The sequence below is a fragment of the Ambystoma mexicanum genome, chromosome 5q, assembly GCF_040938575.1.
Source record: "Ambystoma mexicanum isolate Mex_15411 chromosome 5q, UKY_AmexF1_1, whole genome shotgun sequence".
In the NCBI taxonomy this organism is placed as follows: domain Eukaryota; kingdom Metazoa; phylum Chordata; class Amphibia; order Caudata; family Ambystomatidae; genus Ambystoma; species Ambystoma mexicanum.
The window spans coordinates 1,088,607,128-1,088,631,712 of record NC_090933.1 but is presented as its reverse complement, the minus strand read 5'-3'; the positions used below and the strand labels follow the sequence as shown (position 1 = coordinate 1,088,631,712).

The 24,585-nt window shown below is 45.5% G+C and overlaps 1 protein-coding gene across 1 annotated transcript in view; it reads left to right on the top strand.

Moving 5' to 3' along the window:
- LOC138498349 (transient receptor potential channel pyrexia-like) overlaps nucleotides 1–24,585 on the top strand; it is a 738,095-nt gene that overhangs the window by 497,012 nt on the left and 216,498 nt on the right. The window lies entirely within an intron of this gene.

Below are 24,585 nucleotides of genomic sequence, written 5' to 3'. Positions count from 1 at the left end.
ATCCAGAAATTGGTGCCTCTTTGTCACTGTGTGTTTGGAAAAGTCTTGCGATAAGAATATCGAGAGAGACTATGAAAAGAGAGTCTCTTGGTTTTCTTCTTGACTGCATATAGAACCTAGGTCAGTTGCTCTGAGCAGAGAAGGCCGGCGATAAAAGCTCTGGGATTGTTATGCTGAGGGTTGCTTTGGTCGTGGAACCAGTGGGCTCTCTGTACTTCCAGCGGTGGTGATAAGGTGATCTGTAATAATGAGGGGAGCTATTTCTCAAACCATGTCACCATTTAGGGCCTTCCGTCCCCTCTGGAATCCGAACAGCTGATTATTCTTTCTTCTTTTTCTGTCTTCCAACTCGGTCACTGTGCCTTTCAACTCTAACATTCTGCCCTGTAGATACTCTATACCTTCCACTCTGTCCTCTACTGTAGAGACCCACTCTTCCACATCTTTGGGGTAACCAGTGACTTGGTGCACATATTTCATCTCTCCTTGCATCTCTTGTGTGCGTCTGTCAACTGCCCCAATGGTGAGCTGGATTTTAGAGAGCTCGGCCAGCGTGGGGTTCAGGTGTCCATTGGGATCTTTGGTTTCTTTTGGCAGGAATGGTAGTATCGTGGATGTCACAGAAGATATGGCCTTTTTCCCAGGGAATTGTAGGGCTTTCTTGGACGACATGTTGCGGTAACACAAGGGTGAAGCACCAGACCCAAACGTAATATCCTCCTTGGGTCCTATGCAATCCCAGATCTGGATGCCAATATGATGATTGCGTAACTTTTGACCTGCTAAAGTCCCCGTAAATCCATGGAACTAGCCTATTGATACAGTTTGGCAGTTACTCTGGAGTGATTTGCACCACTTCAAAATGTCTTCTGTGTTTTAACACGCTTACTCCGTCTCACGGTAGCCCTCAGCACCTCCAATTTGGTTTGCAAATTACACTGGTTACATCTCTGGGACTCTGCCGCGTTGTTTCACAGCTGTGGCACAGTGAGAAAAGGCACACAATATGCAGTTATAAAAGACGGTCAGCCTGGGCCGCATAGCTCTAGAGATTAGAGGCCATCTTGCAGGCTACTAGCCACGCCCTCCTTCAAATGCCATTCTGAAAGACATGTATTTATGAAGTAACATGCCCACTTTCTCTGCAAACCCTTCATTTGATCAAATACCATTTAATAGAGATCAGCTGCAAGTCTAAAATGTTTGGGTACTTGGGTAGCTAGGAAAGCTTTGGGATCCTCTCCCAAGCCATGCTCTTGCCAAGTTGCCACATTATCATGCAAGGACCTGCACATTTCCAACATGGGTTCTGGCTGCTCAAATCAGGTCAAACATTGCCAGGGATTCTGACGAATAGGCCAATCAGAGCCACACACTCTCTTGGTGAGGTTTATATGCTCTTGGGGATTCGGGTACCCTACAAAAAGACTAGCTCACTTTCAGTTTTTCTTCGTGTATTTTGCAATGTTAGAAGAGCAGGAGTGTACAAGGCAAGCCCATAGCATGTCTTTTAGAGGAGATTCTGAATATGTAGGAGAGGTTTAGTCTTCTTTGCTTGACAAAGTATTAGCTACTAGTGTTTTAATGCCTACATTAAATATGAAAAACAGGTCAGGGAATCCCAAAAAAACCTTTCTAAATGGCATCTTTTGTCTGCTTATCCATTTATTAGGGACCCTTTGTCATCTTTTCTCTTTGCCCTTTACCCCATTCATAATTAACTTTAAAAGAAGAGTTTCCCCTGTACATTTTCCATTTTCCATTTTCTTGTCCCCCTTGTTGTTACTTGAGTGGAGTGGGACTTTGTATTTAGAGGGAGAGCTGGCTCATGATGAAGTTAATTGACAGAACTTGGAGGATCATTCTGTGACTGTTGTTCTTATGAGGGTAGATGATAGTCACACATAGCCACAGCAGGTGTTGCGTGAGGTGGGAGAGTCATTCGAGCCAACCCACGAGGATGAGGGTTAGAGGCAGGGCTGACAATGAAGGGGTTGCCTCTGCCACCGGGCGAGGCGCCAGAGCAGGAGCGCGCAAAGGAGGCGGGGTCTTTGATTGACAGAATTGAGGAGCTCTTCTATCAGTGATGGTGAAAGAAACGTGCAATGTATCTATAATGGACTGGTGGCCTCAGCTAATATACAGCAAGAGGATATTCATCTCCGTCAGCAGCTACTCTGCAGCAGCTTCCACTCAGCAGGAGGAGCACACCACGTGTTTCGATCACCGCCATCCACGGCACCCAGCCATACTGATAGCCTCCGTCGAGCCATCCTTGCGGTAAGGCCTAGATACCGTCCACTTCACCTGCCTGCAGCAAGAAAAAATTCGAAAATCAGAAGCCATCGTGTAGGCGTTGCCGAGCACGCACTGCCTGACCCTCCTTGCCTGACCTCCTAATGCCGGGCGCAGCGTGGCATGAAACCGAGGCTGATGCCTCGCTGCTAGCCAACTAGCGGCCTTTTCATTCGCCCACATCCGCTGGCCGGCGGAAGCGCCGGCGGCCACACGAAGGCCCATACCAAGGCCCCTGTTTGCCCCTGGAGCCTCATTCATCTCTGTCAGCAGCTACTCTGAGGAGAGAGCAGGAGCCCCTCCTCCCCTGCAGCAGCTTCCACTCAGCAGGAGGAGCACACCACGTGTTTCGATCACCGCCATCCACGGCACCCAGCCATACTGATAGCCTCCGTCGAGCCATCCTTGCGGTAAGGCCTAGATACCGTCCACTTCACCTGCCTGCAGCAAGAAAAAATTCGAAAATCAGAAGCCATCGCGTAGGCGTTGCCGAGCACGCACTGCCTGACCCTCCTTGCCTGACCTCCTAATGCCGGGCGCAGCGTGGCATGAAACCGAGGCTGATGCCTCGCTGCTAGCCAACTAGCGGCCTTTTCATTCGCCCACATCCGCTGGCCGGCGGAAGCGCCGGCGGCCACACGAAGGCCCATACCAAGGCCCCTGTTTGCCGCTGGAGCCTCATTCATCTCTGTCAGCAGCTACTCTGAGGAGAGAGCAGGAGCCCCTCCTCCCCTGCAGCAGCTTCCACTCAGCAGCAGGAGCACACCACGTGCTTCGATCACCACCATCCACGGCACCCAGCCGTACTGATAGACTCCGTCAAGCGATCCTTGCGGTAAGGCCTAGATACCCTCCACTTCACCTGCCTGCAGCAAGAAAAAATTTGAAAATCAGAAGCCATCGTGCAGGCGTTGCCGAGCACGCACTGCCTGACCCTCCTTGCCTGACCTCCTAATGCCGGGCGCAGCGCGGCATGAAACCGAGGCTGATGCCTCGCTGCTAGGCAACTAGCGGCCTTTACATTCGCCCACATCCACTGGCAGGCGGAAGCGCCGGCGGCCACACGAAGGCCCATACCAAGGCCCCTGTTTGCTCCCTGTTCGCGCTGTGGAGCGAGGGAGTGCCCTATCCTGAACCTTCACATATGACACCGGTTCATTACGGTGCTGGACACTGTACCGCAGAACATTCATTCCCAATCGATGATGCGCTCCTGACTTTAGGACACGTACAGGACGCCTAAAAAGAAATGCGGTAAGACTCTTCGTTGTCCCGACCTAGCTGAACCCAGTATGGTGAACTCACCCAGCTTGACGTCCTTGTTGCCCCGACTGGATATTAAGGTCATTCCCTTCTCTCATTCGGGAGTGCCCTCACTAACTTAGTATCACATTTTCATTACCATTCTAGTTACAAATCACCGCCTCCTTCAAATGCTCATATGTACGCCGTGCACCAGCCCCTATGCTCAGTATTTGCATAGCGTTTGACGTTAATCCAACTGCTCGCAACCTGCTGCACTCACTTTATGCCTCTGTGACATTAATTGGATTCTGGATACTTACCTAGACAGATTAGCTGAACCATTGGCTTTTGAGTCATTGATTGCATTTTGTACATGTACCTACCTAGACTGATTAGCTGCACCATTGCCTCTGAGTCATTGATTGCATTTTACACATGTACTTATCTAGCCACTTCCTGGTTGGTCCTACCTCTGCCCAGCGCAGAACTCCTCTACGCTCCTTCCAGTGCACTCTCACCCCACCGCACAGACGGTTAGGGCACTTGGATCACGATATGCAGCCAAAGCCAACTGCTAGCCACCTTATTCTCACCATCATCGTAGGGTTCATCACTACCACATCCCTTTGTCCCCCCACCCCCAGCACCATTAAGACAGACCCTCTTCACCCTACCATACACCATCGCACAATGCCCCTTAGTAACCCATACCTCAATGACCCTGCGCTATGGCTCCAACACTTCGCCACTAAGCCTACACCTAATCAACCCTGTACGCTCCAAGTCAGGAATCTTAGACTTGGATCCAGACTGCCTCGTGCCCCCCGTGCCCTTGCGTTCAGTACACACACGCCACTACTATTACACAGAAATTACCACCATCCCACAGCGCCATCTCTGCCAAAGAGCTCAAGGGTGCCCTCATCAACGCTAGATCTATTACGGCCCAGGCGCTGGACATCTCTGACCTCATCACCACTCATAACCTCGATTTTGCGGCCATCACCGAAACTTGGTTACACGCAGCTTCTGGCCCACTCCTTGCCCTCGCTATTCCCAACGGTTACTCTATCATTAGAGCTGACTGACTATCAACATCCAAAGGAGGTGGAGTAGCATTCATACATAGAAATAACATCACACTTAGAATCATCCCCAGCACTGAGCTCAGTTCCGCAGAATCCCTCTCTGTGAAACTCACCTTATCTCCAACTAACACTGCAACTATACACCTTATCTATAGACCTCCAGGACCACTTTGCTCCTTCATAGATGAGATCACGGCCTTTCTAACTATCAATACTAAACCTAACTCTCAGGTATTGCTTCTAGGTGACCTTAACCTTGGCCTACTCGACACTAAGGATCACTTGGCTTCCGAGGTCGCTACCACATTAGCTAATTTAGGATTCCAACAGCGCATCGACGAACCTACCCATATTAAGGGCAGAACGCTCGACTGGATTACTGACCTCAATTGCAACACCACCATAAGTTCCAACCACCCTTGTGCCTGGTCCGACCACCACATCATCATCTTCCACCTACCAGCAACCAACCCTCTCACCACGCCCACAATAGCTCCAGCCATTCCCACAAGGAATAAAAAAGACATCACCAGGGATAAACTACTCCCACTCATCCTTCCTATCCTGAATAAATGTGTGTCCCAACATAACGACCCCACAGTCCTAGTAGACATCTTCAATCAAACACTGCTTAAAGCCATTGACAATATAGCACCACCTAAACTATGGAAAGCTAAACAACAAGCCCATTTGAATTCCTGGTTCACCCCGCAGTTAAGAACTTTACGCAAAGAAAAACGTAAGGCTGAACCACTCTGGAAGAGCCACCCCTGTGACTCTAACAAAGAACGCCTCATTTTCACCACCCATAATTACAAGGAAGCGATTTTACAAGCCAAAAAGCTTGTAAGAACCAACGTATCTTACAAGCGGAATCCAACACTAAGGAGTTATTTAAAATCCTTAAAGAGCTGGAATCCCCCTCCACGCTCCCGATACCTGCACTAAAGACAGTAAATGGTGTAACAACATCCAAAATGCTCTCCTCAACAAAATCACCACCTTGCAATCGAAAATGAACGCCAAACAAACTACCCTACTCACCAACCCCCCCACTAAACCCTCCACTCTCCCGATAGCTTCCTTCAATCACACACCTTTTAGCTTCACCCCCCTCACCATCCTCGAGGTCGAAAACATTATTTGCAATTTAAAACCCTCTAACTGCCAAGGTGACTCCTGCCCAGCACCTATCATTAAAGAAGCAGCACATGACCTAGCTCCTTTTATAACCACCTTCATCAACTCTTCATTCCTAACGGGAACGGTACCAAACAACTTAAAGGACGCGTGGGTTATCCATCTCCTAAAAGAAACGACTCTGGACCCCGAAACCCCAACTAACTACAGACCTATTACCACTGTACCGTTCCTACTCAAAATACTTGACAGAGCAGCATACCTGCAGATTCAGAACTACTTAGAAACTAATAACCTCCTCGGCTCAGGACAATCTGGCTTCAGACCTAAGCACGGGACTGAAACAGCTCTTCTTGACCTCAAAACTCAAATTGAGGACCTTAAAGACAACGGTAAACTGGCCCTTCTACTAATACTGGACTTATCCGCTGCCTTCGATTTGGTCAATCACCAAATACTATGTCGGCATCTGAAGTCCGCCGCCCATTTCTCTGACAACGCATCCAATTGGATTAGGTCATTCCTCGACAATAGGCACATGAGAGTTTTCTCACCTACCGCATCGGCCGATCCTACACCAGTCCCTTGTGGAGTCCTGCAAGGGTCTTGTGTCTCCCCTACTCTCTACAATGTTTTCACCAAACTATTATTTGATGTCCTTGACTATCTGGGCATCACCTACACGAATTACGCTGATGACACCCAGATACTCATACCCATCACGGGTGACTACATTGTTGACTCTAAAACCCTTAATGACATTTACATTGTCATACAAGCAAGGATGGCCCAGCACGAGCTGTGCCTCAACGATGACAAGACTGAGCTTCTCATCTTAGGTACACAACAGAGACTTAACAAACTGAGTCCCCTGTTCGGCTCCTTTAACATTGACGGTAATCTAATTAAAGTATCTATAGACACCAAAACTCTGGGTATCTACCTGGTCGCCTCCTTGACTCTCACCAGACAAACTAATGCAGTGGCCGCTGCATCTGCCTACACCTGCAAATTGATCTCAGCCTGTCGCCCATTCCTTACCACTCAGAACTGCATTACCTTGGCCAGGACCTTGGTTATGTCCTCACTGGACTACTGCAATGCACTGTACCAAGGCACCAACCAGGGTAATCTTAACAAACTTCAGACTACCCAAAATAATGCCATTAGAGCGGCTCTCAATATCCCCCGATCTGCCCACATCTCAGAAACCAGGCAGAACCTCAACTGGCTCTCAGTCGCCCAAAGGATCTCCCTGAAAGCACTGGCCCTTACATACAAATGTGTTAACCACCAGGCCCCCACATATCTAGCCTCGCGATTCTCTCAACATATACCAACGCGAGCACTTAGATCTGCACAATCCCAAGGTCTTGCAATCCCTAGATTCAAGCTTCAGACTGCTGGGGGTGCCAGCTTCCCTGTCTTGGCAGCCAAGCTTTGGAACACTGTACCACTTACTATCAGAACCTTACCATCACTTAACCTATTCAAACACAAAGCCAAGCTTTGGCTAGTTACATCTCACTAACAACTGCTCTTCTGACTCTGGACGGGGCAACCTGGGACCAAGCTCTGCTTTGCTCCGGCACTACTGTTCTGCTTATTGCCCTGATTTGTAACGTCAATTGTATATTCTGTTTACAATCTGCTGGTACCATTGTGATGATATGCCATACCTGTAATGTTCTGCCAAGATATGCGCACGGTTGACCTTGGGCCTGGTCTGCGCTATATAAATAAAACAAATACAAATACAAATACAAATATTAAGGTGGAGGGGGAACTCAGCAGAGGGGCAATAGTGGCATGGGGGCTGTCCAGAGATGGGAGAGGGAGGGTGCAGATGGAGGTTGTGCAGGAGATGAAAGAGCCATATGTGGAGGTGACAGAGGTCATCCCTCAGCAGATGGATCAGGAGGAGGAATAGAAGTGGTCCTCTGCACCCGTGCCAGCCTATTCAGGCAGGCACTGGTGTCCCTTGTCAGGTTTCATCTTCACAGGGGACATCCCAATCTCAGTGCCAACCAGCAATGGGGCACAAGCCCATTTTAGTTTGCTGTAGGGGAGGACTGTGAGGGAAGAGCAAGACACTTTGAAATGTAACCTTTACAAGATAACCGCGAGGTGGGCTACATCAAAGAAGGATTACTCCCCTTTGAAACAAAGGCATAGGCCCTCATTACGACCCTGGCGGAGATCGTGGTGCAATATGCACCATGGAGCACGGCGGAAAGCTGCCGATACCACCATGGGGGTTGGCGGATTTACCGCCCCATTCCGACCTTGGCGGGGCGGTAAATCCCCATTCCCCATTTTACCCTTCCCCATTCCCATTTTTGCCCCATAGGGTATAATGGGAGTGGGGAAGGCGTTAATTACGCCACCGTAAAATACGGTGGCGTAATTAACAACAAGGTCCCGTAGCGCCATGGATTTCTCCGCCCGGAAAAACCAGGCGGAAACCGCTCCATGGCGCTACGGGAACTCGTAGTAGGGCGGAAGGGTCCGCCGCGAATACCGCTGGCGTAAACCCACTCCGCCAGGGTCGTAATGAGGGCCATAGTCTGACTAGTCCTAATTCAGGCATGTCACCTCCAGCGACCCCTGTCCCATAATACTCTCCATAGGTGGGGATGGGAGTGTGGGAGAATCTCTAGATTCCTAACAGTAGAATATACCTGCCGTTGCCTGTCCCAGAAACATCAGTGCAAGCAGCCATTGCCTCCCGCCCTCTCAGCCTGGTCAAGCGCCTCTGCCTTCTGTGCATACTGCCTCAGTAGCATAACTCAACAGTGGAGTCATTTTGCCATGATGACCACTTGGAGCATACAAATGAAGTTAATGGCGTAGAATACGAAAATGTACCACATCAAATTCTTGCAGCTTAAACCATGTCACGTGTTTCCAGCTGTCATGCTCTCATGGGCAGAATCAAGAGAACCCAGGAAATGTGCTTATGTCTGCATTGATCATTTTACAGGGAGAACTGAAAAAATGCCACAGGTTCTACTAAGTTATCTTTGGATGGTGGTTCTGTGCTTCACTGTGTTTTTGAAATAGTAAGAGGTGAATTGAAGAACGTAACACTAGTAGCATAAATGATAATAGCATCTATAACTATTACACTCAGTCACCACCACTGCAGTCATGTCAGTAGATTTATGGAACAACAATAGCAACATATTCGTGGGGGGCAAGACAAGGGCTGGGGATGATATGGTAACTGGCTACTGGTGAGAGGGCTGCAGTGGAGGTCTTCTGGGTTCTTCTAGTTCATGAGCATTGTTATGCATTATATCTAACCCAAAGGATGTGGTCCCCAACTTGGTCCCAGCCCTTCTTCGCTCGCAGTTTTTTTGCAAAGAGTGCAGGTGGATTGATGCTGTCATTATTTGTGATGAAGTATGAAGAACATCTACACTTTTAATTATTGTTTTTCTGGACCAATAAGATATCTCCTCCTATGCTCATATGCCAGCAAAATTGGTGGGAGTGGAGGTGGTGCTGTCTCTGCCACACACTGATTTCTTTTCACTTTCACATCTTACAGTCTGCCTTGGAAAGACCCTTTGCAGTAGTGTAAGATAGCTTTGTTTTTCCCTTTAGTTTATGTAACTCTGATATTATACTCCCCCTTCTCCTCTTCTCCATCTCTAGTTTCCAAAACCATGTGATACCATCTGTACTCTGATTATTCAATCCTTTCCTAGTTGCTATCATCATCATATTATCCCTGGACTCCTCCTGAATGGATAAGAGTGATAGTGAAGAGGTAAACCAGGAAAATCGCATGTCCAGCACCTCTGCATTAGGTGTTAATTTTCTTAGGTTATCTGGAGATATACCCTCCGGCTCCTCTCCAACTTCTGCATCCTCGGACTCCTCCTGAATGGATAGGAGTGATGGTGAAGAGGCAGACCAGGAAAATCGCATGTCCAGCACCTCTGCATTAGGTGTTAATTTTCTTAGGTTATCTAGAGATATACTCTCCAGCTCCTCTCCAACTTCTGCATCCTCGGACTCCTCCTGAATGGATAGGAGTGATGGTGAAGAGGCAGACCAGGAAAATCGCATGTCCAGCACCTCTGCATTAGGTGTTAATTTTCTTAGGTTATCTAGAGATATACTCTCCAGCTCCTCTCCAACTTCTGCATCCTTGGACTCCTCCTGAATGGATAAGAGTGATGGTGAAGCGGCAGACCAGGAAAATCGCATGTCCAGCACCTCTGCATTAGGTATTAATTTTCTTAGGTTATCTGGAGATATACTCTCCAGCTCCTCTCCAACTTCTGCATCCTCGGACTCCTCCTGAATGGATAGGAGTGATGGTGAAGAGGCAGACCAGGAAAATCGCATGTCCAGCACCTCTGCATTAGGTGTTAATTTTCTTAGGTTATCTGGAGATATACTCTCCAGCTCCTCTCCAACTTCTGCATCCTTGGACTCCTCCTGAATGGATAAGAGTGATGGTGAAGCGGCAGACCAGGAAAATCGCATGTCCAGCACCTCTGCATTAGGTATTAATTTTCTTAGGTTATCTGGAGATATACTCTCCAGCTCCTCTCCAACTTCTGCATCCTTGGACTCCTCCTGAATGGATAAGAGTGATGGTGAAGAGGCAGACCAGGAAAATCGCATGTCCAGCACCTCTGCATTAGGTTTTAATTTTCTTAGGTTATCTGGAGATATACTCTCCAACTCCTCTACAACTTCTGCATCAGAGACACAGGACTGAAAATCCTCTGCATTCCTCCCTCTTCCCTTGCCACTCTTAGGTTTTCCGGATATGTTGGGAACCAGCATGGTCATTTCTTAGTAGCCACAGAAGAAGCAAGTATTTTCTCCCACCACAAAAGAACAGGGCACTCAGTTACAGACTCATTCCATAACCTCCTCATTCCTCCCAAAAATGTATACTTTTTCTATTAAAGCAACACGTATTTTGTCTCCCCAGAAAACGATTGGACACTTATTTACAGCCACTGAATGTACACTCCTCCTACTTCCCAAGGACCATCATCCATTGTAAAGTGTCTGTAATGTACAAGCCAATAGATATTGCCCTATCTCGAACAATGGGGAGGGGTGTTGTGCAATTTGTAAGCATAAATCAAATTGAAGGCTAAATTATGTACTTCACAGCACCTGGAAGTGGCTCTGGGGGGGGGAGTCAGAAAAACAAGATGGTGCTAAAATAGAGTGGCCAGCATGCAGAGAGGAGAGGCATAACGACTAAACAGTTTGTGGAGGGGTGCCGCAGCAGCCGGACAATGGTCAGTGTTAAAACTGCCGTAGTTACCTGGATAGCATCAGTGACCTGTGGGCCCTTTGAGAGGGCAGTGTACCTTCAGATCAGCATTGACTTCTTTTACTGGAAGTCGAGAGTGACAGCCCAAAACAGTGCTAGGGGTTCTGTTTAGTGAGCCCAACAGAGCCACCAACTATTCTACTGAGATGTGTGTGCTCTGGGGTATTTGAAATATGTTACCAAAGCACTAACTCACTTTCACTTTTTCTTTTTGGGTTTTATGAGGCTGCAGAAAAAACTCACTCAAACACAATGTTCCAACAGTAAATCACCTGGGAATAGAAACAACCAGATGGAGCAGGACAATATACAACACAATATAACTGAGCTAGTAGGTACCATAGGGTGAAAGGTGGAACACTGGTGCTTACTCCCACTGGTGTTAATGGAGAGAGTGGCTATAGCAAAGATAGGGAAACTTAATAAATTTTTGCCAATCTTCTGTGCACCTTCTCCAGAATGTTTTTTAAGGAATGCAGAAAATACTAAGCAAACTATTATGCGCAAACCAGCTCCCATGTATACGTGCTGGGATGCTTTCAAGAGCATACCAAGGAGGTGGCCTGAATGTCCCCAGTTTATCTTGTAGCTCAATTGTAGCATGTGGTGGATTGGCCAGATCTCAGGAACACAAATCTGCATTTCCTCGTGAAGCTGAAACATTGTAGACTAGAGTTTCTCCTTGTTTACTGCATCACTTGAACATGGGCAGACAAGAGCGAGCATCCAGCGATCTGCGCAATTGGACCCTCGGGTATAGCTTCATCATATATTCATATTAAGGCGCCCTCAGGTCCAACAGTGCAATGAGTCCAAAATCATGTGGAGGAGGCAGTTTGCTATTCTCAGGCTTTCTTTCATCGAACTGAAAACCTACCTGAAAAAATCTTGCCTGGAAGACTAAGACATGGCCGCGCCATCCTAGATGGACCAGTCATCAATCACCCAGAGCTTGAGAAAGAAGGGAATTTGACCTGGTTTAGTAAAGCTTTATAATGCTCTAGATCTTCCTCCTTGGTCATTCGATCATCTGAGAGGTGTAGTACCATCTCAGACTGGGGGGCATACCATCAACCAATATTTTCTTTGGCACCAATTCATTTAGGGCATGAATGGAGGTGGTGAGTGGACTGTTCTCCTTTAAACCTATCACTTTATGCGCCTGGGATGGATTCAACATTCTGCATCCAAAAATGCACTGCTATTATTGATCGTGTTATCCTTGGTACCAAAATGAGCTATTGTAACTCACTCCTTATATGTGCTACACAAGAACTCTTTTAGTAGCTTGAGATGGTCCCGAATTTCACAGCTCAAACCACCCCTAGCTACCACCACAAGACACTGTAATGGAGACGACATTACTGGTTGCAAGTGAGCTCAAAAATTTCCTTAAAAGCTTTCACCTTGAGTCATTACACTTTCTAAGGTGGTGTGGCAAGCTTCATGATAAAATAAATGATATCTGTATAAATCACCAAGAGCTTTGAGATCCATGTACAAGGGCCTCTTAGATATCCCAAAGACTAATCTACCTGAGATCTGGGTACCCAGTAAATAAATACTGCTTTACACCTGTTCTTCTTTCGCCCTGATGTTTGGTTTCGGCATGTAAATTGGCGCTTATTGCTGAAACAGTGCACCAGAGAACATGGAGATGAGAAAAGGTGTTCAGAAGCAGAATATTTGGTTGCTTGTACATTGTTATGTATTTGTTCCACTCACCATTCTTTCCTCATGTCTGTTATACTAGTCCGTAGTCATATTTCTTCAGCTCCATCATAGTTATTATCCTTTATCATAGTTGTTTCCCTTCATTATAGGCCTTTGTCATAGTCTTTGTCACAGACCTTTGTGTCATAATCCATCTCCTTTGCCATAGTCTATCATAGCCCTTTTTCTTCATCATACTATTTCCTCCTAATCTTAGTCATTCAACCCAGTCATTCTCCTTCATTTTAGTCCTTTACCATAGCATTTCATCATTGTCCTCCATCTTATTTATAGTCCTTATATTTCATCACAGTCTTTCATCATAGTCCCTTGTCATAGTACTTCTTCATCAAAGTCCCTTATCCCTGTCCATTTTCTTCACAGTACTTTATCCTTGTTCTTCGCTTCATCATAATACTTCTTCATAGTCATTTAACATAGTCCTTCTGTCATAGCCCTTTTCCTTCATCATAGTCCTTCAAACTAGTACTTCCCCTTTACTATAGTCCTTCATCACAGTCCATCCCTTTTGTCATACTGCTTTATCATATTACTTCCCCTTCTTTATAGTTCTGTTTCTAGTCCTTCTCCTTCTCCATCATTGTATTTCATCCTAGTCCCCTCTCCAATGTAATCCTTTGTCACAGTCAATACCTTTCTCCTGTACTTTTGTCCTTCCCCTTCATCATCGTCTTTTTCCATCATCATCATCTTTTTTCGTTATCATCCTTTTTCTTCATAATCCTTTTCCTTCATCATAGTCTTTCATCCTATCCCAGCCTGCAAAGTCCTTCTTCATAGTCCTTCATCATAGTCATTCAACATAGTCCCTTTCCTTTGTCATCATCCTTTATTATAATCCTTCATAGTCTTTTGTCATACCATGGACATGATTTGGGGGCAGCCAGAGGTAGCAGCTGCTACCCCTGGCGACCGCATTGCTACTCCTAGTAGTGCCTCTGCTACCTCCGGCAAAGGAGGCCATGTCAGCGTCAGTTAAAATGTGTGTCATTCAGAGGCATACAGTTCAATGTACAGAGAAAACACCATGATCTAAAATTTGTTTTTTAAAAACAACACATGGATTGCATGAAATGTTAACATTCCATACTATAGCATGCTGCTTTGCTTGTAATCTCTGTGATTTTCAAGGACGTTCATATTTGCAGACGTCTTGAATATGGGTCAGTCTGAATCTCTGTAGGACTATGAATTGTAGCCAGAGCATTACTTCTGTTATGATATCATGTTGGGGCATTGCTTTTCTAAGGGCTGTATAAGCTATTCATACCTGACATAGGACAAATTGAGATGTATGGCCTTTCGATTTTACTGTTCAGTTCATTAACATATTTAATTCAATGGGAATACTTAAACTTCAAGAACTACAACACATATATAATGATGCTTCAATGAAACATGTTAGTTTCCAACATCAATAGTTAGTTTCATGAGCTAAGTGCTCGCCTCTGAGGTATGTGTGCAGCTTGAAGTCATATAATTGAACCTCACCCATTCAAACATTGATAAATTGAATGTCATTACATTGGTTACCAATGACACCCATTATTAAACTGCTTACTGCTTACATTATTAAACTTTCTTACTGCTTATGGTAGTATTCCATTATGCAGTAGTATAATATAAAAGTTCAATTACATTTAGTAAGATAGAAAGTCTGTGACGTATGTTAACTCTGTGGCACCATGATTGGCTGAAGAACTCTATGGGCTCAAGCCTCCAAACTTGTGTAAAGCGTTGTTCTCTGATATGGGAGCAGTCTGCACTTCACATGTTTGAAACCTGCAGCAGGGATGACTTAGTGTTTCTTTATTGTACCATACAAAATGCTGAAATAATAAAACCTGTTGTGATAGCGCTTAGAAGCTGGAGGAATTTGGCATGAAGCAAAACATATGAACACAATATTATAATTATTCCTGACATTGAGGCACAGCTTCTTCTCAAGATAATAGGGGTTTGAGCTGCAGGTCAGGTTGCACCTGTTCATCAAAGCCCTTCAGCCTAGTCCTTCCCCTCATCATAATTCTTCATCATAGACCTTCTTCTTTGTCACAGTTCCACCCCTTCTTCAAAGTCCTTTGTCAAAGTCATTATCCTTCATAATAGTTCTTCATTATAGTCATTCATCATAATTTGAATCCTTCATCATAGACCTTCATTATAGTTCACCCTCATAATCCTTCTAATTCCTCATAGTCCTTTACCATGGTCCTTCTCCTATATTTCTGTCCTTCATGCTAATTATTCTCCATCTTCAAAGTCCTTTATTATAGTCCTTTATCTTCATCATAATCCTTCATCCTACTTCTTCACCATAATCCCCCTTTTTCGTCATAGTCCTTTGACATAGTTCTTCTATTTCATCATAGTCCTCCATTACAGTCCATCGCCTTCATTAATGTCCTTCTCCATCATAGCCCTTCATAATAGTCCTTTTACTTTATCCTGATTTATCACCTTTCCCATAGTGCTTTGATTTTGTCATGGTCCTTCAGCATACTCTTCACCATAGTCCTTCTTCTTTGTCATTACACTTTGTCATAGTCATTCCAGATCATCAAAGTCCTCCTCCTTTGTTAGATTATTTTGACCCTAGTTCTCCACCTTAGTCCTTCTCTCCCTTCAGCCCAGTCATGTGTCTTTCTCCTTCATCATATTCTTCTGTCTTAGTCTGTCTCCTCAATCATAGTCCTTAACCCTAGTCATTCTTCTTAATCATAGTCCTTTTCCATTATTCTCGTCCATATATGTCATCATAATCCTTTATCATAGTCATTCCCGTTTAACATATTTCTTTGCCACCATCCTTCTCCTTTGTCTTTCCCTTTCATCGTAGTTCTTCATCCTAGTCTTTCTCCTTTGATATAGTCTTTCATCATTGTCCGTAACTAGGTCATAGTCCTCCATCATCTGAGTGCTACTTCATAGTCTATCCCTTTGTGCTGGTCGTTCTCCATCATAATCCTTCTCTTTCATCATTGTCCTTTTCCTTCATCCTTGTTATTTGTCAAGGTTTTTCTTTTTCATGTTGCAATTCTACAGCTGATCTCCTTTGTCATACACCATCATATGCATTCTCCTTCACCAAAGTACTTCTCCCTTGTCATAATCTTTCATGGAAGTCATTCCATTTTGATCACAGTCCTGCTCCTTCATCATAGTCCTTCATTATAAAATGTATCACAGTCCTACTCCTTTGTCATCCCTGGTATTGGCTACAATGATCTGAGGCTTCCTGGGTCCTAGATACTCTGGTCCCCCTCCTTAATCATAACTCTTTTTCTTCATCATAGTCCTTCGTCATACTCAATCTCTTTGTCCTGGTCCTTCTCCATCATAATCCTTCGTCCTGACCCTTATCCTCATCCTCATCATAGTCTTTTAGCTTTATCATAGTCCTTCTTGTTTGTCATAGTCCTTCATCGTAGCCCTTCTTTAGCCTAGTATTTGTCCTTACCGATCTACTTCCTCATAACCCTTTATCTTAGTCGTTTGTCCTACTCCTTCTTTGACCTAGTTCTTTGTTCTTGCTCTTCTCCATCATCGTCCTCTTCCTAACCCTTCTCCTTTGCCATAGCCCTTTCTCATAGTCCTTCTTCTTTCTCATATTTCTTTGTCATAGTTCATCTCTACTGTTGCCTGAAGTATCCTGGGCCCACAGAAGTCAATACCATTCATAGCTACATCCATTTCCTTTCAAACACAGCAAATACATTGTAGCTGTGGAACTTCTACAGAATTAGTAATACAAGGGTGCCACCTGTGGGTCCTCTGCCAGGAATTAGAAACACTCACAGTACTTCTCCTTCATCATATTCCTTATTCATAGTCATATTCTATCTTTGTAATCCTTCTCCATCCTCATAGTGCTCCCCCTTCTTCATAGTCATTCTCCTTTCTTTATTCCTATTCCTTCTCCTTTATTCTAATCCATAGCCATAGTTATTCGTGCTTAAGCCTTGTCCTTCTGCTTCATCCTACATCTTTTTCTTCCGACTAGTCCTCCTTCTTTATCCTAGGTCTACACCTCCATCCTAGTCAATCATGTTCATCGTACTCCTAGTAATTCACACTAGTCAGACTGTTTCTCACGCATGGTCTCTAAGTCCGTCACAGCCTCCTTTTCTCTGCCCCCTCTGTTTTGGATAATCTTTATTTTCTTCTTGTTCCCATCCATATGTCCTTCTAGGTCCCTTTCCCTTTGTTTTTCTTTCTCTTTTGCTTGCTTAATCTTTCCCTCAGTTTCTACTCATCTCAGTGGGTGTTTGGTGCCGGGCCGGTGCTACTGGCATAGAGGAAGGCTAAGAAAGGCTCACTGGTTTCTTGGAGTGCTTCCTGAGGGGTCTGGCTATCGAATAAATTAAAAGGTGATGTAATCTACAAGAATTTCCCTCTGTTATTTTGAAACAGCCAGCCCCTCAGTCTTCAGAAGAATCTGCATGTGGTTTCTACATTTTGTAACTGGGGGCCTCACTTGATAATATAATGATAATGATATGTTATTTATATAGTGCCTTAATCCAAAGCGCTTAATATAGTGTAGAAAGTATGCATGGAACCTAACCTCTGTTGTTAAACATGAAAGCTGCAGGCAAGGACTCAGTAGGACAGCTACTTCATTTGTTTCTGGTGATTTATTTAAGGCATTCATACTGCTCAGAAGCATCTAACCAGAAATGGCTATATGGCCTTCATGCTACTGGATCATATTTACATCCGTTATAGCTGTGTCTTAGTAGAGCACATCATGCTCATTTTGCTGCTAGTGATAGCTATGAAGCAGTTTATGCCCTCTTAGACATAGCCTTTCCCCTTCTGTAATGGCATGAAAGGCTGAAAAATCAATGGTGAGGAGGGTTGCCCAGAACAATTGCAGGTGTCTACGATTCTTTCACCACCTTCCAGACATCAACCTTTTGCTTTGCCATAGCCACACCCAGTGCAACATGAATGCCCAGAAGTGAGTCCCAAGTCTGTTGTGTCTAACCTAAAGTACCAACCTATAGCTCATTGTTCATGCCGAAACATGTGTGCTGTCATCTCATGCAGAAGGGATGTGGCTCAGCAGTGTAGGCTGGAGAGACTCATTTGTGGGGGGTACAAGTCTAATTTGCATGTGGCCTTTCCCCTTCTGTAAATGCATGCCAGTCTGAAAATGCATGGTATGTAAGGGGACCAAAGCAAAGGCCATTGTTAAGATTCATTCATAACCTTCTAGTTGTCAAGCTTCTGTTTTGCCTGAGTGGGACGGGTGCCAAGCCTGAGTGACTAGACACCCAAGCTACACCTCAATGATGAGGCCAATATATTTCCGAGGCAGCTTGTGGTCTTGTGCAGAAGGGAGGGCTGTAACCTAGGAATGTGTCCAGGACTGCCTCTATGGAGTAGTGCCGCACCTGGTTTGCATAATGTATTTACCATTCTGTAATAGCATGGCAGGTTGGGCTGAAAACAATGGTCTGGTGTGTTGCCCGAGAAATTGCCATTGGTTAAAATGAAGTCACAACCTTCCAGTCATCAACCTTCTTTTTCACCATAACCTCCTACATACTGGGCCTCATTACGAGTTGGGCGGTAAGGGATTACCGGCATTGGTAAGGGCACCGGTGCCGGTAATCCCTTACCGCCCTACTACGAGTTCCCTTTGCGGGTCCTTACCAGGCGTTAAGGACGGGACCCGCAAAAGGATACCGGGGTCAATAACAGTACCGCAATTTGCCTTCCCCCTTCACATTTAGCCATATGGGGGCTCAAATGGGAATGGGGAAAGACTCTGGTGAATGGGGAATTACCGGTCCCGCCGACCTCGGAATGGACCGGTAATTGCTCCATCCACCAGACCGGAGTCGGAACGATTTTGGAGGCAGCCATAGCGCTAGTAGCACCATGGCTACCTCCAACCTCGTAATGAGGCCCAGTTGTGTCATAATTCATGTATATCTGTTCTCTATTTCAGAGTGGTACCGTCCTAGTTTTGGCCTTTGAGTAAATGCAATGCTGGTGTTACAATGTTCTGTTGGCTTTATTTACGGCACTGTGTAATTGGGCTGGAAGGTGTGTTCTATCATTATTGCAGATGATATGCTGGATGGTACAGAGATTACAAATATTTTATGGGCTTCTTTAGCTGGCGGTGTAAGCTGCAGGGTTTGGGCCTCAGCTGCCAATTTCAAATGTTAGATGTATGTTATCATTAAGCTAATAACTCATAATAATATGAAAATATGAGGCTAATAACTCATGTAACTCATGTAATAATAATCAGTCAATCCATCAAAACAAGCTTTACTCGCCTGTTAAAACCATGACGCACACATTGTACTTTATACATTGTTAATCATTGTTTTAAAATGTAGGCGATAAGTAATAGATAAAACATTAAAAGGGATTTAAAACAGGAAGCTAAATATCACTAGAGATTATTTTATTAATTTCATTAAATAATCTTGTTCTCCTGAGCCATGCCCTCGACAGATACACATTTTGTACAATGAGAGGCTCACTAGTTATTGAACAGAAATGTAGTGCATCCGCTACCCTGTGTATGTCGTTTAGTCTAAACATGGGTATCGGGATCTCTGTGCTTTGTACCCAGAGCACAGCAACATAAAGTGGGAAACTGTCTCACTTAAGGCCCCACACATCAAACAGATGGATGAGTTAATTGTGGACCAGTTCACAGTATAAGAAGCAATTTTCAGCGTTCCTGCTCTCAGGCTCAGAAGAAGTGACTCGGTATAGGGTGGTTGTATTGAGTCATGGTAGGGTTCGAAGCCAAAGTCCTCCTTGTGGCCTAGATACTGGAGAACGCAGGAGAGTTTAAAGCAGGACACTACCATTGTTACACCTTTCCGTCATCGCTGCTTTTTACATTTGCATAAGTGGAGACTGTGCAGTTCCGCGCTTTGTTGTACGGCAGCGCTGTCTATTCCTGTCAATGCTATCAGTTTTAGCGGTACTGTTGTTCCGCGTTGCCAGCGCACGTCAAGAATAGGTCACATGATTCATCCACGCAACCAGCTGACTCTTACGACAAGTCATGTGGCACTATTTCAGAACCGAAGGCTTTCGCCCTCTCGCCTCGCTACTGACTTGCATGACGCTCCGTAAGTTCGAATTCTAGGTACTCCTTACTCTCGTGTATCCAAGCTATCATGCCTGTGACTACTTATTCCTTTTTCTCTCCTACCGTCTAGCGTTCCCTTCCAGCGCTCCCTTCCAGCTATTACTACCGTTCAGCCTGCATTTCCTGGAACCCGTTCGCTATCCTATCCCAAGCCTTTGTTACAAAGTGAAAACAGGGGAATCCCAAGTCTTCCTGACTCGGTGAGTTCCTTCCCCGGTCCTCCGTTTCTTTTCCATTCCTGGTTAGTTTTTTATCCGTTCTTTCCCGCTCCTGTTTAGTATTCTTTCCTCTCATTACTACAGAAGTTCCTGAAGGAACTAGAACTCCAGTCCTTACCTACCTTTCACTCCGAGAAATCTTCACCTCTCATCAACAGCTAGAATCTACCAACACCATCCGTAAGAACATACTCACCTGTATTAATTCTGTTCTTCTATTCCGGTTTCCTCCTATATTTACCTGTTATTTTCTCCCGATAGAACCTGTGATACTGCCATCGAGCCAGGAGTTCTGTGCCTTGGATAGCCATCTTTCTGCAAGGATCTCCGACAACGCGTCCAGGGTTTTTTCCCCTTTGAGGGTTTCCCTGGGGGTCCTGCCTCTCCCTGTTGAGGTTTTCTTTCCTTCCGAAGGGGTAGGGGGCTCAGGACTCTCAGGGAGGCTCTTCATTTCCGCCGTTGCTGTCCCGGGGTTCTGACCAGGTTGGTGGAAACCTGTATGTACATTCACCCGCTTGTGGGTTTTCATTTGATTTGCCGGATTAGAGTGTCACAGTTAGCGACGCCACTGCTCATTAACCTGCTCGGAGCGGTAGTGCTGGGATGGAACAACAAATGCAGCAATTGATGGCTGCTATGCAGTCCATGTCTCTTGAAATGCATAGTCTTAAACAGGACAATGCACAGTTGAAGCAACAGTTTGCCCGGGCCTTTTCTGAAACCCCTCCCGTTACCCTCTCCACGGGCAAATATGATGGTGACCCTCATAGGTTAAAAGAATTTCTTGATAGTTGCACCATCCAGTTTACGTTTAAATCTCAATTCTTCCCCACCGATAAGGACAAAGTGGGCTTTCTTATTTCACACCTAACGGGCCCCGCCCTTGCTTGGGCTACTCCGTTAGTCACTTCCGGAAACGCTATATTGGATTCCTACCCAGCGTTCTCCAACAGTCTCAGGTCCATGTTTGGTCGGCAAGAGATTTCGGTAGCCACGCAGGAAAGGCTTTTAGATCTAAGGCAAGGTCATAAGGACCTTATGTCCTACATTACCCAATTCAAACAGTTATCTTCTGAAACCGGTTGGCCTGATGACGGACTACTCACCCTCTTTCGACGAGGACTTGCTGAGGATTTGAAGGATGAGGTGTCCAAGATTCCACGGCCTGCAAACCTGGCTGAGATGATATCCTTGACTATGCAAATAGACTACCGTCTCCAAGAGCGTTCAATAGAAAGGAAGAAGGGGAAAGGCCCTTGTCTTAACCCAGATCTCTTGACCCTTCCACATAAGACCATTCCTTCTGAGGAACCCATGCAGATAGGATCAGTTAGGGGTCCTATTTCAGCAATAGAGAGAGAACAAAGGAAAGCCTTAACTTTGTGTATGTATTGTGGGTCTTCTTCCCACTTGTTGCGAGATTGTCCAGTTGTTCCTCCTCGCAGATCCAGACCTTTGCTGTCGGGAAACGCCAAGCCCCTACCGTAAGGGGAACCACGGTAGGAGTCCAGCTTCAGGGTTCCCCGACCGAAGATGAGTCCACTCCTGAACCGTTGGTTCATAACCCATCCATGATTGTACTTTCATTAACCATCTTGTTGCCTGACCGGAACTTGATGGGTATACCGGCTCTGCTTGACTGCGGAGCCACTGGAAACTTCATTGACGATAAATTGGCAGCCAAGAATGGGATAGACAGAACTCCTAAGTCCTTTACTACACCCATCCTAGGGGTAGATGGAAGTCCATTAAGCTCGCGACCTATACGAGAACAAACCAAGCAGCTAACTTGTTTGATCGCCTCTCATAAAGAGACATTGGTGTTTGATTTAATCAGAGCGGCACACTTCCCCATAATTCTTGGTGTGCCTTGGCTGCGATTACACAACCCCTACATAAACTGGAAGGCAGGAACACTTTTTCTGGGTTCGGAGTACTGTGTCGCTCATTGTCTTTCACATGATTCTGTAGGCATCTATATTCCATCAGAGCCTCCTCCTACCACCGAGTTGCCTTCCATCGGTCACTTGGGTCTGATTCCCGAATGTCACCAGCACTTTCTCAGGGTTTTCTCTACTCCCCAGTTTCCAACACTTCCTCCTCATCGAAGAGATGATTGTCATATAGACCTGCTTCCAGATCAACCGGTTCCATTTGGACGCATGTATGTGTTGTCCCAACGTGAGAAGAGTGCCCTTCGAGAATACCTCCATGCTAATCTCCAGAACGTTCTCATTACCGAATCTAAGTCTCCTGCTGGAGCTTCCTTATTTTTTATTCCAAAGAAAGATACAGAAGAATTGAGACCGTGCATCGATTACAGAGGACTTAATAAGATCACTATTCCTGACAAGTATCCGATGCCATTGATTAAAGACATTCTCGAAGCCGTCCGTGGAGCGGCACTTTACACTAAATTGGACCTTAGGGGGGCCTATCACCTCATCCGAATCGCTCCTAATGACGAATGGAAGACGGCCTTTCGAACACCTTTCGGACACTTCCAATACCAAGTCATGCCCTTTGGTCTAGTTAATGCGCCTGCTGTGTTTCAGCGGTTTATGGATCACCTCTTCGCCGATTTGCTTCTTCACTGTGTCGTCATTTACCTCGATGACATTTTGATATTCTCAGCTACTCTTGAAGACCACATCCAGCACGTCAACCTAGTACTGAGTCGCTTACAGACGAATCATTTGTATTGTAAGGCGGAGAAGTGTGAGTTCCATCAAACACAGATAACCTACCTAGGATTTGTCCTTTCAGCAAACGGGATCTCCATGGATCCAAGAAAAGTTTCTGCCGTGCTGGATTGGCCAGCACCTTCCACCGTAAAGGAGGTTCAGCGATTCCTCGGATTCGCAAATTTCTATCGGAAATTCATTCCCTGTTACTCTGAGACTATCCTATCTATCACTCGACTACTCAAGAAGGGTATCGCCTTCTCTTGGGACCCTTCAGCCCAACAAGCCTTTGAGACTTTAAAGGGTTTATTCATCTCTGCCAGGGTTTTACTCAATCCGGATCAATCTCGTCAGTTCATCATTGAGACGGACGTTTCTCACCATGCTCCAGGAGCCGTCCTTCTACAAACAACAGATTCAGGGGAGGAGAGACCGGTGGCCTATCTGTCAAAAACGTTTAACTCCTCGGAACTACACTACTCGGTACTTGAAAAAGAGTTATTGGCCATTAAGAAGGCCTTCGAAGAATGGAGACATCTTCTACTAGGCTCTCCCCATGCCATAGTTGTCCGAACAGATCATCAGAACTTGAAAGTACTACAACAGGCTCAAACCACCAATAGTAGACAAGCACGGTGGGCGTATTTTTTTTTGCCTTATCGGATCGAATTCACCTTTCTCCCAGGAAGCCAGAACCTGAGAGCCAATGCCTTATCTCGAAAGAAACCACATGTTTCTCAATTCTGTTCAGAGAAGATGTTTCCTCAAGCGAGATTTGTGGCAGTCATTTCCGACTTTCTACATTTACTAAAGCAGGATACCATTAAGAATCAATCCAGATGTGAAAGTCTTCTTTCTACTCACCATTTTACAAGGGATCGAGGATTATATTTCCACGCAGAACAAGTACTAATTCCTTCCAGCGTTCTTCAATCTGAGGTCCTTCGGATGTGCCATGACTCTAGAGCGGCAGGGCACCGGGGAATACAGACTACTCTGGATTTGATAAAACGATATTTCTGGTGGCCAACTCTTCAGGTCGATGTTCATGATTATGTAAACTCTTGTGCAACATGTATGCAGTCTAAATCTTCACAAGCTCCTCCTTTTGGTTTACTTACCCGCATGCCTATACCAGAGAAACCTTGGCAAGTCATCTCCACCGACTTTATAGTGGATCTTCCCCCTTCCTCAGGTTATACGACCATAATGGTCACCATAGACTACTTGACCAAGATGGCACACTTCATTGCCTTGGTCAAATTGCCAGGGGCAGCCCAAATGGCTAGGATCTTCATTTCTGAAGTGTTTTCCAGACACGGACTACCTGAAGTCATAGTCTCTGACAGAGGGCCCCAATACACCTCACAATATTGGAAGGGAGTCTGTCACTTTTTGGGCATCAAGAGGGCACTCAGTTCGGGATATCATCCCCAGACCAACGGGCAGACGGAACGTCTTAACCAAACACTGGAGGGATACCTACGTTGTTACGTCTCAGCAGCTCAAGATAATTGGGCTGAACTGTTATCAATAGCAGAGTTTGCTTACAATAATGCCAAGCACACAGCTCTTAAGACTAGCCCCTTCTTCTGTTCATATGGATTTCACCCCTCTTTTGTCCCTACTGCTACTCCTTCCTCCTCTAAACTACCAGGGGTAGACTGTCTGATAGACAACATCCAGTCTGGCCAAAAGAAGGCTCGTTTGGCTCTTCAAGAAGCCCAGGATCGAGCCAAGC